General features: G+C 40.7%; 1 protein-coding gene across 1 annotated transcript in view; it reads left to right on the plus strand.

Moving 5' to 3' along the window:
- The first annotated feature begins 2,861 nt into the window (after window positions 1-2,861).
- The window catches only part of COL6A3 (collagen type VI alpha 3 chain), a 165,410-nt gene continuing 153,552 nt past the window's right edge, over window positions 2,862-14,719 (plus strand). Inside the window, exon 1 of the mRNA XM_073633641.1 lies at window positions 2,862-3,105. The gene's annotated coding sequence lies outside the window, so the exon portion shown is untranslated. The remainder of the gene's footprint in view (window positions 3,106-14,719) is intronic.

Genomic DNA, 14,719 nt, shown 5'->3' on the forward strand with positions numbered 1-14,719 from the left:
GCTCATCACCATTGATGATGGATCTACATCACTAGACAAAGTGATTGACTTTGTATTTGCTTAAGGGGACAATGTTTATGTTATTTTTTTAAATAGAGGACTTTTTCTCTGTGTCTGTGTATAATTATTTTACTTTTTTTTGTGAAAGAGTGACAAGGGGTGCTATGTACTGTATGTCTCAATAATTCACAGTAGAAGGGGGATGGATATTTGCGGGCCCCCTTATTTTTAAAGAGGGTTTCCAGATTCCAAAAAGTCCCATACCCCCACATAGACCACCAGGCTAGGGGTATGGGGATTGAGGTCTTTGCCCCAATTCACAAGCATGGCTAAGGCCGGCCATACACGGTGCAAATTTCTTTCCTGCAACCACGGGTTGCAGGAAAAAAATTTGCACGGTTCCCCCATCAACACAGACAGCATTGACAGGGAGATCAACAACTGTGTCCTCCTGGTGGAGATGGGCAGGGCAAGCCATCCCTGCAGGGAGAAGACAGTGATTATCACTAGCTGCTCTAGTAGCCAGTAGCAATAATCGCAAAAATATCCTGCAGGCTGGCTGTACCCAAGTTGATCGATCAATTTGGTACATTCAGCATGCCCATTAACGGTCCAAATCTCTGCCGGTTCCTGCTGACTTGGCCGAGATTCGAATCGTGTATGGCTGGCCTAAGAAGCAAGCGCACACTTGCTGCCCCTCCCTTTTCTGGCCAGTCAGGCTGCATGCCCTGTTAAGGGTTTGGCATGGACTTTGCTGTACATACTACTTTTATTCAAGTTGAAGCTCTTGTGAACGAGGCCTAATTTGGAATGTTGTGGTAGTAGACACCACATGACTGGGTCTTTTCTTGCTTACTTTTTCTATCAGTCCTTGGCTTTCCTGGTGCTCTCAGCATACACAGATGTTTGGATGTCATCAACAGATCATTTGTACCTCTACCCTTCTACTATCAGAGGTATCCCATGTGGGTGGACATCAGCAAAGCAAGTTAAATAAACTCTCTGCCCCTTTTTCCTGAGGTCAACTTCTTATTTTGACTAATGACAGGTGTACCCATGAACGTGTCAATGTTTCCAGGGTCACCTGAATACCTCATTAGAATAGATTCACAAAAAATATCACGGTTTTCTAATGACTCACAAGTCAACGCAATGCAGAACTAGATGTGTAGGGTTCATTTGGCTACTGACAGCTTCTTCTCAGACATAGACTAAGCATTTATACTACTGGGATTATTATTATTAGACCTGTAGTAAAGATCGACTGGATGCTGATAAGTTTATTTGGAGCAAATACGACTATCTTCTACAATTTCTTTAGGTTCAGATACTGATCTTATTATCTTTTGCGAAACTTTCTTCATAGCATCTGCCAAAAAAAGCTAAAATAAGTTGTAGGTTTGCCAAGTTGAAATCCTGGAAGCTGATTCCCGGATAGTTTCTCCTCACTTGCTCTGTGAAAGAGAATGTAGACTAGTAGAAGGAGGCTGGGAGATGGGTGTAGGCAGGACAATGCTCTTATATCTTATCAGGGAGAAGACACAGACACATAAATGACATATCTCATTTCTAAACTGGTCTTACACAGTTAGATTTTTTGTTCAGCTTGCAGCGCAGCTAGATGAATCTGCCACAGTGGCTAATATTTTTTTGAGCTAGTATTAGCTGTCCAAACAGTAGCTGTTACTGATTGGATTTAGCCATTGCTCAGCTGATCATTTTCTATCAAGCTCCTTTGATTGAAAAAAAATGTCAGGTAGGAGAGGGATGACAAGGACACTCACTAAGGAAATTTTGTCTGGTTTATCAGGAACGAGACAAAATTCACATAGGAGTTGATTTACTAAAACTGGAGAATACAAAATCTGGTGCAGCTCTGTATAGAAACCAATCAGCTTCCAGTTTTTTTATTTGCCAAAACTTAATTGAACAAGCTGAACAAATTAGACGCTGCGTGGCTACCACCATGCACAGCTGCACCATATTTTGCTCTCTCCAGTTTTAGTAAATCAACCCTATAGTGTATTGCCAGCTCTACTCTCTTCTTATTCTTCTGTCAAATACAGGATTTTTTTGCATTATAATATTTTTTTGCCATCTGTCCACCACATAGTAATGCTAAGACCCCTTTCCACATTTATAGCGCTAAAACGCGCGTTTTAGCACTATAAATAGCGCCTGTAAAGCGCCTGAAAACTGCCTCCCATTCATTGCAATGGGTGCTTTCAAACCCGGGCGGTGCACTTGCGGGACATTAGGATAAGTCCTGCAAGCAGCATCTTTGGGGTGGATTGGGAGCGCTGTATACAGCGTTCCCAAAAAGCCCCTGCCCATTGCAATGAATAGGCAGCACTTCCGAAGCGCCTGAAAAGCGTTTTGGAAGCGTCGCAATATGGGAGCTTTTAACCCCTTTTTGGGGGTTAAAAGCACCCCACCAGCAGGCGAAAAGCAGGGCAAAAGCCCACTTAAACAGTGGTAAAATGCCGCTAATACGAGCGTCGCTTTACCTCAAACGCAGGGCAGCCCCAGTGGGAAAGGGGTCTAACAGTTGGTCCTTTATTTGCACTCCTCTGATTGAGATTGTGACAGCATTTGCTCCATGTCTTTGCTGTTTATTTCCATTCTGCTTATACACACTGCTTTATACAGAAGATGACTGAATCGTGCACAGACCACCTGGATTTGGCTTCATTGACAGAGTCAGGGATATGATGACTGTGATACATACGTTCCATAGTGGTTTGAGGGTTAAACATAAAGTAGTGACATCAGCCAGTGATAGGAGCCAGATGGGAGCAGTTGGAAAGGGGGGCAGGTTTGGAAGGGAAGAAAGAGGGCAGGTTTGGAGAGGAAGAGTGGGAGAGTATTTTGAACTGCTTCTCATTTGGGCTGGGTTTGCAGGGGATTGGATTTCCCTTTTTCAGTCCTAGCTGCTACCTTCGATCTCAGCAGCTGGACCCCTCACCATCTCTATTCCCATCAGTCCTAGGAGACCAGGAGAACCCTCTGCCTGGCAGAGCATCACAGGAGTCTTGGCTGAAGAACATGACTGGCACGCACGCGTGAAGCTGACAAGTTACCTTCTATCTCTTCTTCAGCTCAGGGGTATGCAAGGAGGGGATCTGGGAATATTATTTAAATATCCTATTAATACAGCGAAAAGCTTAGACGCTTTTAGTTATTTTATTTTAGTATTATCAGGTATGGATGGGGCACATATTTTAGGAACAGTTTATAGACCTTATTATTATTATTATTATACGAGATTTATATAGCGCCAACAGTTTACGCAGCGCTTTACAATGTATAGGGGGACAACACAATTACAGTTCACTTCAATACAAAAGGTACAGGAGGGCCCTGCTCGTAGAGCTTACATTCTAAAGGGAGGGGGTGGTGGTACAAAAGGTAATAGCTGCAGAGAATGATTTGATGGGGTTGACCTTATATATATATTTTTTTGCAAATGATAAAAAATTATACACAGAAGAAAGTGAAGCTTTGCCAGGAACTAAACTGCCTTTGCTGGAAATATATACTAAGATAGATAGTGAGCAGGGTGACAGAGTGAGCTGCAGTGTGAGGCATTGTTATACAGATGGGTGGGCATAGCGCAGCACTGTGATATGGACCACTGCTGGATAAGGGAGCACAATGAAGTGATATGTTCTTACTAACATAACACATAATTAAAGTCATAATGCAGGATTATAGAGGCAATATGATACCCAGGCTTGCAAAGAGAGATGCAGGGTGATTCAATGTAGTAAGACAGTTTTAACTCATAACAGGTGAACATAAGAGATATAGAAGATAGACAAAGGCAGATTGCTTTTATTTTATAGTGAGTACTGAGTAGCAATAAGGAACCTAATATAAAAAAAAAAAAATGCTTTGCTTTTGTTTGATACTGAGCAGTAACAAGGAAAGTAATATAAACAAAAAATGATTTTGCTTTTGTCTTATACTGAGCAGTAACAAGGAACCTGATGAAAAAATAGTACTTTGTCATAGATTGATTGAAATGCATGATATGCATAGGTCCTAATTTCTGAAGACTGGAGCAAAATTTGAGCTGTTGCCGGCAGAAATGTATTGAATAACCTGTTTCATTTGAAAGTGAAATGTCATTGGTTGCCAGGGGAAACTGCTCAACTTTTTCTGTTGTTTAATTTGCACTGATCCAAACAGACCCCTATACGTTAATGGTTAACAGGCAAGCTGCTGGGGACGTATGCAGTTAGATGTGTGTACAGCGGGCCCCCCAATGCCTTTCTAATGTGGGTGTGTCCGGGCATCTAGGAATTCAGTCAGGCTAAAAGTCAGGCTATTGCATGATAGTAAAATGTATTCTCCCTTTATGGTGTTGGTGTTACATGTTCTGTGATCTGCTGCTGTTTGTCTGACTACTCCAATCCACATCTGTTTCTATGTCCGTTCCATATTAGTATGTTGCTTTTATAGACTTTTTATACTCCAATTCATTTTATATGGTTTCAAGTGATCATATCACTGTCAAACTACAATCACCTTTTCCATAGTAATTTTGATCCTATTTTTAGGTACTCTTATGTCATGCTTGCACTGATTTTCTGAGTTTGTGTTTTGTTATTAATATGTATATTAATGTAAGTGTTTTATTGCTTTATTATGTGCACCATAAGTGGCCATATTTGTTTTGGGTATGTTAAAAAAGGGTGTGTAAACCCCAAAAAACCAAAATGTAATATATTATAGCTTACCAATCTTTAAATGTGGTGGTTGCATTTGTTTTCTTAGTTTAGGGTTATTTTCTTTTATGTTAACGTGATGATTTGGCCATTTACACATATCCTCTTTTAGGGTGGCTCCACTGTAGAGTAACAAGGGAGCCACCCATCAGCAGCATTGTCAGCCTGTGGAGGTGGAGGAGTAATGCACAAGCAAACTTAGATGAACTTACCTAACAAATTAAAGCTGAACTCCACTAACAAGTTTTAAGCAGTTACAGGAACAAGTTTTTGTGTTTTTTTGGGGGGGGCAAAAGGGTTTCACATAAATGAATAAAAGTTTACCATTGTCAGTGTTAGATGGTTTGCCTAAACCCTTTAACTGCCAGTTTTGTTGGACAGCTTGGTCTGTTAAAGAAAGTTGAAAAATAACTTAACTTAAAGTGGACCTTCTTTTATTTTTTCATCTTTCCATCTTTTAAATCTTCTGCCCTTGTTGTTTTAACTTTGGATAGTAAAACATTTTTTTTTTCTGCCAGAGAAAATTGAGTACTGTCCGTGATACTTTTTTTCTGCCAGTAAATTCCTGTTTCTTGTCTGGTCATTAGCCTAGGCTTATGACATCATGCAAAGCTCTCTCTCTCACTCTTGTGAGAGTTTTCCAGGAAGTGAGGGGGGGTGAGTCATAAGAGGGTCAATGAGAGCTGCAGGTCTGCAGAGCTGGAGGTGTGCCTCTGTGTAAATCCAGGAAGTGAACAGGCAGCAGCTTCAGCTGCCCACAGTTAAAATGGATGCAGCCAGACTCAGTGGAGGGAGATTCCTGCAGCATATTTGGCAAGTACAGAATCACATCATATATAAAATAATATGCAAAGTGGTTGGAGGGAAGCTTCAGAATGGCAAAGATGTTTTTTTTTACAAATTATGTGAGCAGACTGCAGTTCCTCTTTAACCAGTTGAAAATATAGGAACAAAAAGCCTAAAAAGAGAAAACTAATGCAGTCACCACATCTATAAGGATTGGTAAGCTGCAATAAATAACATTTTTGTTTTGGGTTTTGATTTGCTTTAAAGTGATTGTAAATGCTCATTTTTTTAAAATGAAAATAGCAAACATGTTATACTTACCTTCTGTGTAATGGTTTTGCACAAAGCAGTCCCAATTTTCCTGGTCCCAGATCCCCTGATGCACCCCCCCCCCCCACACTAAGTGCCCCCAGAACAAGCTGCTTGCTCTGGGGGCACTTGTGCATGCTCTCTACCGAGCCCTGCTCTGTGTGTCCATTGACACACAGTGCGCAGCTTGGCCCCACCTTCTGCTCCCTCATCACTGGGTGTTATTGACAGCAGCAGGAGCCAATGGCTCTCGCTGCTGTCTCTGACCCAGTGAGGAGGGAGAAAGCTGAGAGAGCCACGGCTCCTATGCATATTAATGGATCAAGATCGGGCTCAGGTAAGTATTTAGGAGGGGCTGGGGGGTAGGGTGAAACTGCATGCAAAAGGTTTTTTTTTTCTTAATGCAGAGAATGCATTAAAGAGGTTGTAAACCTCCAACCCCCTGCAAGACAAAGGCATAATGAGCTTGTATGTATCGTATGTATCGCATACTAGCTCATTATGAATTACTTACCTCAGAATGATGCCCTGCAGCAGCGCCGGCACACCGCTGGCATGGATGACATTTTTCCTGGAGCTACTTCCAGGTTCACTGGCTCCGGCACTGTGATTGGCTGGAGCCGCGACCAGGCCGTCCCTTCAGTGCACATGAGCTGATGACGTTGACGCCAGTGTATATAGTAAATATCTCCTAAACGGTGAAAGTTTAGGAGGTATTTCCAATACCTACAGGTAAGCCTTATTCTAAGCTTACTTGTAGGTACAATTAAAGAGGAAGACTTTACTTCCTCTTTAAGGTAAAAACCTGCCTTTAGAAGCACTTTAAGTTCATATGATCTGTATTGAGCTGAACTTTGATAGTCATATGTATATTGGCCTTAGTAGCTGTTACAACAGTAGTGATGTCCACTTGGAGTCATTGTTTGTGACTCTCCAACTGTTGCTATCAGCAACTAGAGAACCAGAAATTTCCTCCTGAAAGTAATAATAATAGAGATAAGCAGGGCTTTTTTTTCTTAGAGATTACCCCTTTTTTCCATTTCAAACCAACTTCGAGCACTGTTGCTTGGTTCCACCCCTACCCACTTCCAATTACTGCCCCTTTAGAGGTTAAAGAACTAAATATCATTTTGTGATGGTAAGTCATGTGTATGAAATATGTTAATGATAACAAGAAAAGCAGTAAAATAGATCCCCTGCAGCCAGGAGCAATAGAGCCCCCTCTAGCAACAATAGATCCCCCCAACAACAATGGTCTACTTAAAACAAAATCCCCACCCCCTTGCAGCAACAATAAATCCCCCAGCAGCAACAACAGATCTCCTCACAGCCAGCATTGATAAACTCTCCAGCAGCCAGCAACAATAGACCCCTTCCTTAACAGTAGATCTCCCCCAGCAATAACTGACCCCTAGCAATATAAGACCCACAGCAACAATAGATATCCCACAAGCAACAATAGGTATCCCACAAGCAACAATAGGCCCCCCATTGCAAAAATAGATCCCCTCCAGCTAGAATAGATCCCCCAGCAGCTAGCATCAATAGACCCTGCAGCACACCCTAGCACCAAATCCTGCTGAAAAAAAGCCAATACAGAATGTAGGATCCCCAATCATTTACTTATCTTGTTAGAGTTGACATAATCAATAGCATCTTCCAGATGACATCAAACCATTCATAACAATGCTTGATGCCAAAGAAGTTTACAGTCTAATGTCCCCACCAAAGGATTATATTTAGAGCGATATACATACTTCCAAAGAAAGAGGATTTTGTGGTCTGCCATAAGTCTATGCTAACCACTTAGAATGTATGATTGTATGGGCAGTGATTCCCAACATGCATACCAGGGAAGACCCATTCATCACAACACCAGGACAGAGGTGTAATGGAATGCCAGTTGCAAGGGATGTATTCCAACTTTGTGGGGAGCCTGGTGGACTGAAGCATCTGTTGGCTTGTTAAGACTCTTGAGGACTTTAAAGGCAAGATACCCCCAATTCTAAACCCACCACTTTTCCTACTTCACTAGATAAATTTTGCATTGACCACTGGACATAAGTAATGGCAGACATTTTTATTAGCTGTTGTCCACTCATAAATTCATTTATTTTCTCATACAATGATCCTAACATGGTTATTACATTTTACAGGATCTGTGAACAAAATCTGGGCTCATATACAATACATGGGCATTTGTCCATTGCGTAATTGAGTTTGCCTTTGTTTACCTCTTGACAGTTTGCACATTTCTAATTTGACGGAACATTTACTTGCAGGTTTGTGTGATCTGTAAAGAATTATACAATACTGAAATCCAGACAATTGCGATTCATAAACAGAATGATCCTTTGCAGATTGGACAAATTTGCAGGCAGATATGTAAGCAAATGAAAAAAAAAATCTGTGTGCCTGGTGTGCAAATTGATTCAGTCCTTGCTGTTTACCCATGTTTGTGTGTTTTTTGGTAAAAGTTTGTTAAATACAGGGGCTACTTTCAAAATCAGGAAACTTTAGGAAATACCAGTCAATAAAAAAAAGGTTCAAAAGTTGTACATTTGATTAAAGCACCACGGAAAGCAACTTTATTTTAGTGAGCGTGCTCTTCTGTTTAAAGATTTTTGTGATTTTATGCTAAAACCACAAAAATCCTGTTTGTATAGACTCCAATATATCCCCTACTTACAGTGAAAAATGTTGGGTGGAATGTGCTGTATGGGCTGATATGCATGCTGACCATAAGCACTGAAATCACACATGATATGTAAATCATATGACCACGGTGTGCATAGATGGAATTCAGACAGCAATTGGCTGGCTCTATGTGGAGTTTTCCACCATCTAAAATCCGTTGCGTTGTTACCAAAAAAGCAGTTATATGTGTCATATTTCAAAAATCGCGCCTTTCATACTGGCATCATCAACTAAGTCTGCATATGCTCAAGTCTGTTTGCCAAAAAGACCACACCCAAAGTAATTAATTTGTCCTGTTGATATCATTTGAGTCTTGCAAAACACAAATAGTACAGTGGTAGAAAATAATAACTCTAATTGCCATATTACATTGAATATTTTATTATAAAATAACACATTATCAATAGTATGTTAATAGTACAATGATATGATCATTAGTATTCAGGTTGCTTAAGACTTTGTGGTGCTCTTGCAATAGGCTTCTATAATTATTTGAAATGATTATAATTCCATTCATATACAATCATATAATCATGTACTGCTGTGACATTGGAAATCTTAAATATGCAGAAATGTTCAATTACTTTGTAAAATGCTTCTTGGAGCAGAAAGGGTTAACAAAATCCTTAACACTGTGGCCAAAACAGACCTTCACAGTTGACCAATGCTGATACGAAAGGTAACTAGATACCTAATTTCTTAAAGGGCAACTTTAAGAAATTAGTCAAATAGATTTTCTTTAGTTTTGGATAGAATAGCATGGGGACCTCTGTCAGGCTTTTATTGCTGCCTTTGTTCTCATTGGGAAGTTTTTCTCCCACTTCCTGTTGGAGTGACACAACAGTAAGTAGGAAAATCCTGCCAATGGAGGCAAATAAAGCATCTGGAGGTGCCAACTTGTTTCCACTCCAGTAACAAAACATTTTATTGCTGTATGTACCCATTGGATAGCTCACTTCCTATTTCGGTGACATGGCAAAATGCAGTGGAAATCCCCAGTAGGTAAAACCCTTCTTGGGACTTCCTCTCACTTTTTGTCATGTGCGGACCATTTTTTTTCTTACCCTTTATGGCCCAGAGAGTGAATTACAACCCTCTTTTCCTTTGCAAGCCTCCAAGAAATTGGAAAAAAACTGAAAGGGAGAGCTTGATTACCTCCCCCATTTTAAATGCAAGTAAAAAATGAATGGCTCCCTTGTTTGTTACTGGTCCCAACAGTTTTAAAAAATATGTACTAAGAGCCAAATGAGTACTCAGGAAGAAGATGTTTGCTTTGGGTTAGCAGCCAATGGTGCATTGCTGATCTATAAGATGTAGTCATCAATTACAGGTCAACTTTTTCTTCTAATTCTAATGGGTTACTTTTTTCAAATGTTAATAAATAAGATAATTTTTTTTATTTCATGATTTACTGTTGGGTCCGATTGATTAGTGTTTAATGGTGTCTCTGTTGTACTCTTAACTAAACAGAAAGAGTGAAAATGTACCACTTTAACTAGTGTGAGCATTGGTAGCTCAATAACACCAATGAAAAAGAGAACTGCCTGATGGACAAGTAAAATACCACTCAAATGTCACCCCCACCACAGGACATGTTTTTCTGTTCTCTATGGCGTTTTAAATGTAATTTCTTTTACACTTCATTTTTATATTACCACGTACCTTAATACATAAGGTAATTGTAATCACTTCCACCAAAAATCACACTATTGTTTGATTTTGCTGTCCAGTTGTGCTTGTTACTTCAGATGTTTTTTCAGTTCCTTCAAGAACTGGAGCTACCTGCAGAACCCATCACCTAAACAAGTATTCCTCTCCCAAGTTCACCATAATGAAATTTGCATATTGTAAAAAGCATATTTTATATTATTATTGTATTTGCCACGCCCGGTTTTTGCAAGTAGAGGTCCCGGCCAAGCGCAAAAGGATGGGTCAAGATGACCTTTATTAATTAAGTGATGGGTTGGAGCCAAGAAAATCTTCACTTTATACCCAAGTGGCCATGCCAACTTTGCATCTAAGACTGCTAAGTTATACCACTGGCCTAACTAGCCCACAAATAAAGCAATTAGAACAGCTTGCACACAGCTGTTTCATGTCTCTTCTTTAGCATAGACAATAGTCAGAGGGCCATGGTGCCCATTTTTACCCTCCCAAAGGTTTGTAATTTTGCGTATCAATACATAATAAAATTTATGATAATGGTCAGTATTCAATCGTGCAACCACAAACTGCAAGCTGCGTGCCTTACCAAAATGTAATTGTACATGGCAATATTTTAATACTACCGTATATAGAAATATTAAGCTTAGGAACAGTATAAATGAATGCAGCGGTATATTGGGTGAGACTGTGTCTTAAACCAGTACTTGCCTATTTAGGTCCTAGAAGAGTCAGTAACATTGCTAGTTTTTTTAGCTATACAGAAATACAAAATCTTAATGTAAACCGTATACATTTCCATTATTTTTCTATGAATCGTCATAGAAATAGTTGGTATTCAGAAGATAATTATACCCACATATTGATAAGATTATCTTTCCTGTGAGGTTAATGCAGTTCCCTTTTCTTTTTAGAGTGACAGGAGCAGGGAATGCAGTAGCTTTCCATAAATGGAGAGTTTTCAGGAGCAGTGAAATGCTGGCAAAAGATACAGACAGAGCAGTCCTACGTCCCAGACACCCTTGATAACTCCTTGGTTGCCAGATTTACATTGCGCAGCAAAGACAGGAATACAGTAGTCAACACTACTTTGAAACTAGAGAATAAATAACAGGCAAAGCAATCTTTTGAAATAAATGCATTGAGTTATGGAGATCAAGTGATTTCTGAAGTTATCCAATTTTTTTTCACATCACACACTATACAGATAACCAAAAGAATTTTTCTATGGATCTTTTTTAGCCTTTTCTATAGTTGTCATCACTACTTGGCACTGCGAGTGTGGTGCAACTCTATTGGCTGTTCATGCAATGTATGTAATCCCAAGGCTTCGGAAGCCTGGGTAATTTGTGAAATTCATTGCATGGGTCATCCCTGGGTTTATTTGTAGCAGCAGCATCTGTTAATCAGCAAGATGTTTAAATGAAATTGTATCTTTATCCCACCAGAGGGCAGTATAACACCCACTGTGCTCTTCCACATGGGAAGCAACTGAGTGAGAGGATGGGGTGTATTTCATGAATGAACATGTGTTCTAAAAAAAAAAAAAGCAGTTACCAACATACTGAAAGAGGTTTCACACTTTTACAAAAGTGGACTCCTTAATCGTGGAAAGACAAACTTTGTGGTTAAATGACAGTTATGATTACTATCATGCTGAGTGTATCTTATGAAACTATAAGCATCAGAGCTAAAAATGAACTGGTGATAAAATTGACGTCAACATTTCATGTTCCAAAAATGTCTGCAAAGATATTCCACACTTTAAAATCCAGCTCTGGGAAATCTGAAAATTCTCCCTTGCTATGCCTGCACTGCAAGGGTTAATTGCGTTTTTTTCTAGGGGAGAGTAAAAGCACTTTTTTCTTACCCAAACGATTATTAATTAATGGGACTACAGCAGACCTGTAAAAAAAAAAATAAAAATGCTGTTTTGTGCACCAGAGTAACATGCACAATCCTGCATTCCTACATCGCACAAGTGTGAATGGAGCCTTAGGTCAATGCATTTCACATGTGGACTAAAAAGGGTCAAGCAAGTCACATGAAGGAAAGAGGGGCAGAGCAGTTTGGAAACAGTTGGAGTGGTTGTCAACTTATGAGTTATGGGGGGCTCAACTGCAGCCCCTGACATCACCGAAGGGCCGCACATAATGTTCAGTATATGTAATGCTGGAGAGCACTGCCAGACTGCAGACCCAATAGAGGAAATGATGGTCAAAGACTGTGCACATGCTACATTTTTGGGCTGGAGACATGCTGCAGAAGACAATACGAAAACGGGAACATGTTACATGAAGCTAGTAGAGTGCTCTTACCCCTAATCAATGTACCCACTACAGACTGCTGAGGTCCGAGTGCCACACATTATATACAAAAGGGCCACATGCTGCCCTTGGGCCACAGTTTGGATACCAGTGCTCTATACCATAGGTCAAAATGCTGCATTGAGCTGTATTGGTAGGTTAGTTATGCATAGTTAGATAGATTTAGGTGGGAAGTGACAGAATGTTCTGAAAGTCCGCTCCTGACACATTACTACTCATTTTCCCATATCGCTCTGTTGCTTTGTTGGGGCCCTTTGTTGGTACTTCTAGATATGTGGAGGCATGTCACCAAAGTGTGGGGGAGCATGTGATCTCCACTCAGAATGCAGTGCTTGGCCCCAAACCCTATAAATTGGGGGGGGGGGGTCCAAAAGAGGAAAGGAGCAGTTGGGAAGGTATGAGCAGTTGGGAAGGGTTATGGCGGGCTAGCAAGAGCCTCTGCCACTTTTTCCTGGATGGGCAAATAACAGAGTATTTTAAATAAAATAAGACAACTGTGTTAATAGGGGTTTAGAATGATTCTTGGGACTGGACTGTCGTTCTGGAAATGGTTTCAGCTGTAGATATAAAGTGTTTGGGAACTATTATCAGGCAAAATTAGAATTCTGCTAACAGATGTCTTTAATGTTAAAAGTAAGCCTTACATTAAAAAAATATGTGCTGCAGCACTTAATTATAAGTACATCTGCACTTACATGTTTCTCTCAGTCTACCTGCAAAATCCCACCAATACCTATTGATCCTGCCAGTGAGGTCCAAGCTAATCCAGCTTCCTGTGATTATGATAGTGCAGCAACAATGAATTCAGAGGAGCATTGCCACACTCATGTAGGCGGATAAAGAAAATAAAACGTGGTAGAGGGCATGACAATGTTGATGGCTACTATCAGCATTGTCACTGCTCATTTAGAAAGCCTCGTACACACTACTAGTGTTTTCATTCAACCCAGCGGGTTGATCAGAAAAAAAAAACTGACAGCTTAGGTTGGAGCCGCTGTACTAACAGCCCAATGTTAGTACAGTGATCTCCCCTCAGCCATTGGCTGAGAGTACTGAGTGGGAGCCATTCGGCAGACCTTTTTTCGGTCATGAGTTGTTCAGGCGACTTCTGTCGGAGCGGCTGCTGTACACACGGCCCAAATGTCGGCCGGATTCTATTGAACCAGCTGGTGCCGGCCGACATTCGTCCTGTGTGTACTAGGCTTTAGGCTGTAGCATGTCAGTAAGCCCTGTCCACTGCTTTCTCGAATGGTAGTACTGCCTATGTTGCTGAAACCCTCCCAATATGAGCTGAAGTGTCTGGGATGGGAAACACATGAGACACAAATGAAGGAGGATTTGGCTCAGTCACAAAAGATATATCTCAGTCATAAGATAGTGTGCAGGAGAGCTGGAGCTGCCTAATACACCACTGAAATACACATATGCAAATGATCTTGTCTGCCAGGGGATTTGTAGTTCTGTCCAACCACTTCTGTGATTCCCATACCTCTGTAGGGCAACACAACTAGGGGTGTGGCACCACTTTCACTTTTAATTTGGCCATAGATGGATCGAAATTCACCCGGTTCAGCAGAGACCAGCTGAATTTCAATCCATCTATGGATGTTCTCATCTAATAATTGACTTCTCATGAACGGGCTTGTTGGAAAATTCTTGTTCAATCAGCACTACAGCCAATTGGCTGCATTCCTGATCAGTGTATTCTGCCAGCACAATTGTCCCTGCTATCAGAATACAATAGCACAGCAGGGAGGTTTCCTCCATCCACCTCATTTGTGGGGGGTGGGGGAATCCAATAATTTTTTGTTGATCAGCCTGCTGATTGATCGAAAAAAAAAAACGGATTGATATATGGCCAGCCTTAAGCCCCATACAAAGGATCGGACTTTCCGACAACAAAACCATGGAATTTTGTTCGAAGGGTGTTGGCTCCAATTTGTCTTGCATACACATGGTCACACAAATGTTGGCCAACAATTATGAACGTAGTGACGTACAAGACATACGGCGAGCCGATAAAAAGGAAGTTCAATAGTCATGTGATATCTCCATTACGAACGCTAGTTTTACAAAACCGAGTGCTTCTGGCTCGTCCTTGATTCTGAGCATGCGTTTTTGTACTTTGGACTTTTGTCCGACGGACTTGTGTACACACGATCGGAAAATCCGACAACACACATTTGTTGGCGGAAAATTTGAGAACAT

The sequence above is a fragment of the Aquarana catesbeiana genome, linkage group LG06 (assembly GCF_042186555.1).
Source record: "Aquarana catesbeiana isolate 2022-GZ linkage group LG06, ASM4218655v1, whole genome shotgun sequence".
NCBI lineage: Eukaryota > Metazoa > Chordata > Amphibia > Anura > Ranidae > Aquarana > Aquarana catesbeiana.